The sequence below is a fragment of the Megascapheus bottae genome, chromosome 28 (assembly GCF_031878675.1).
Source record: "Megascapheus bottae isolate mThoBot1 chromosome 28, mThoBot2.hap1, whole genome shotgun sequence".
NCBI classification, from domain to species: Eukaryota; Metazoa; Chordata; class Mammalia; order Rodentia; family Geomyidae; genus Megascapheus; species Megascapheus bottae.
In genome coordinates, this window is record NC_143536.1 from 17,298,129 (window position 1) to 17,301,381 (window position 3,253).

General features: G+C 44.0%; 1 pseudogene; it reads left to right on the forward strand.

Moving 5' to 3' along the window:
- Window positions 1-1,663: 1,663 nt before the first annotated feature.
- On the forward strand, window positions 1,664-1,759 carry LOC150045347 (U6 spliceosomal RNA; annotated as a pseudogene).
- The last annotated feature ends 1,494 nt before the right edge of the window (window positions 1,760-3,253 follow it).

Sequence of the window (3,253 nt, forward strand, 5' to 3'; positions counted from 1 at the left end):
AGTTCTGGAGCTTCAACTCTGTGCCTAGGCACTTCAGGCACTGCTCTACTTCCAGCTTTTGGGGGTGGTTAAACGGAGATAAGAGTCTCATGGACTTTCCTGCCAGGGCTGGCTTTGAACCACTATCTTCAGATCTCAGCTTCCTGAGTAGCTAGAATGATAGCGGTGACCCTGGCCTTATTTAAGTTTTTAACATATTCTATTGAATACCAGTGCTATATAACAACACATCTTATGGCCACGTAATATTGAATGGATTCCTCTTGCTATGGAATTATATGGAGCCTTTTCCATATATCCTAAATCTCCTGGAGGGGACTGTAGCACAAAGGGTTTGCCAAACTGGCCTAATGGGGTATCCCATTGCCTCTAGATTCTCACCACTGCATTTACAGATTTCTTTTTTTCCCCCATGAATAAACATTTTCTTTCTGTTAAGGAGAGATGAATTCTGGCCTCTGAACCTAATATGTGTCTGGGATCCTGCATGCTTGGGGCCTGGTTGTTTCATTTTCACTCAGGACAAGGCCACACTGGTATGTACAACTGAGGCCACTGACCTTTTCTGATGGTGGAGACAAACTCCTGGTTACTGATTCACTTCTAGCAGATAGGATATTGCAGAAGTGCTGGAATGTCACTTTGAAACTAGAGTTATAAAAAGATCGTGGCTCTCATCAGACTCATCATCATGACTCAGGTTACTGCCATTATGTAAGGACACTTAGGAAGCCGGTGGTCAGCATTCCTGTGAGTGAGCAGTTGGTCTAGCCCCAACTAGCCTTGAAAACACTGTAGCCCTGGGGGCCAGGAGTTTGGCCTAGTGGTAGAGTGGTTGCCTAGCATGCATGAAGACTGGCTTCGAGTCCACAGCACCACCTACACAGAAAAAGCCACAAGTGGTTCAAGTGGTAGAGCTCTAGAGAATGCCCAAGGACAGCACTCAGGCCCCGAAATCACACCCCAGGACTGGCAAAAACAAAAACAAAACCCACTGGAGCTCTAACCTACAGCTTGACTGAAACAGTATGAGTAATTCTAAGCCATAGGTGCTAGCTTAGTGCGTCCAGATTCATAATCCTTGGTGTTTGTTGTTTCAAACTGGTAAGTTTGATATCATTAATTTACAACTAGTAAAATTCCATAAAGTCTACTACCATCAATGTGTGACTGGTAAAACTGCTTATAGGTGTAATGGTAGAAATGACACATTTTGTAACATGTTTTTGTCTCTCTCCGTGGAACTGAGGGTCCAATGTCCCCTGGTGGCCCATAGAAATCATACAGTGAAAGAGGGTGATGGCCTCTCCAGGGCATGTGCAGACAGGTTCACCATGGCAAGGCGGTACTATAGTCTGTCTACCAAACACCAGGTAGGACAAAATAGATTAGCAAGATAGAATGGCATGTGTGCCCTCTAACTTCTGGGTACAAGTACTGGTGTGTTCTCTGGGGCCCAAATCTTTGCCCTACCTTGCCTCTTAGCTTCTAACTGGGCTTCTAGTTTTAGTGTAGGTGCTGCCAAAGCAAGTACAAGCAAAGATGTTTGGTTGTTGTTGTTGGCACTGGGGTTTGAGCCCAAGATGTGCTCAAGCAGAAGTGAAGGGCAAGCTCACTACCAACCTTATAAGCAGTTAGCAAACACACAGCACCTGAATGCATCCCAGCACACTCTAGCTGGACACCCCAGAAACAGAGAAGATTGGCACAGCCCCTGAACAAGGATGACACACAACTTGATGAAGCTTTCCAAGTTTTAAGAAAGAACGATATTGTATCATTTGCAAAGAAATGGAAGGACCTAGAAAAAAATCACATTAATAAGTCAAGCTTAGAGAAACAAAGGATGTATAAGAAAACCCTCTCATATGTAAAAGCTAGAATTAACCTATAAATTGGAGTAGGGAGTGTGGGCCTAGTGGTTGAGTGCTTGCCTAGCATGTACAAAGACCTGGGTTTGATTCCTTGGTACCACATGCACAGAAAAAACTGGAAGTGGTGCTGTGGCTCAAATGGTAGACATTAGCCTTGAGAAAACTCAAGGACAGTGCCCAAGCTCTGAGTTTAAGCCCCAAGACAGGCAAAAATACATACATACATACATACATACATACATACATACATACACGCACACGCACATACTTTGGGGTTGGTATCCAAGGACATACAGTAATATTAACTAAAATATGGTAGATTATGGGGAAAACTCAAATGGTGTAAATCACAGTTCAACAAAGTTAACTCCAGGAATAATGTACTCAAAAATGGGAGTGGAGGTGGGGAAAGTAGATGAATGAAGAGAGGAAGTGAGGGAATTCTTGGGGATAAGCAGTGAGCCTAGGAAAGGGTTAAGAGGTTGGTTGGTTGAGCCCTAAAAGCTTGAGACCTTGGAAGTAAGATAAATATTTGTGTTACAGGTAAATGTTTACCTAACAAGGGAATCAATTATCATTACGTATACAAACTATACTTCATGTTAATGGTTGTAACCACAAGACAGATTGATACCCTATGTTCTGCATATACCTGGAGTGACCTCTCTTGTATTGTACTAGATAAATAAACCTGCTTATGAAGGGTTGGGGTTCAGAAGTTGGTGAGCACTGGGCCCGCTGGCTCCCCACTTTCTACCTTTTCTTATTTCTTTGGCTCTGGTATTCCACCCCGTTTGCAGTTAGCAACAAATGTATATCCTACAAAATTAAGAAAATTGAGGAGACAGCACCAGTGGCTCACATCTGTAATCTTAGCTGCTCAGGAACCTGAGATCTGACTTGCATGGTTCAAAGCCAATCCTGGCAGGAAAGTCTGGTCTGCGAGATTTTTTTTTAATGGGTCATGAGGCTTGAACTCAGCCTGGGCGCTGCCTGTCTTCAGCTCAGGGCTACCACCCTACCCCTGGGCCTGGGTATTGTCCCTGAGCTCTTCAGCTTAAGGCTACTGTCCTACCCATTTTCTAGAGGTTAATCGGAGATAGAGTCTCAGGTTCTTTTGTGCCCAGGCTGGCTTTGAACTGAGATCCTTAGATCTCAGCCACCTGAGCAACTAGGATTGGTTACAGGTGTAAGCCACCAGTGCCCAGCTCTTGTAACAATTTCAAGGCTGCTAGATCAGCCACAACTTTCAAACATTTCCTTTTTCTGAGCAGAATTCTGAAATAAAATGATTTAAGTGAAATCCTAGAATCCATTACCTGGCTGGCAAGTGTAGTCACAGGTCAAGGCACACGGTGCAGGATCCAGGGAGAGTTGGA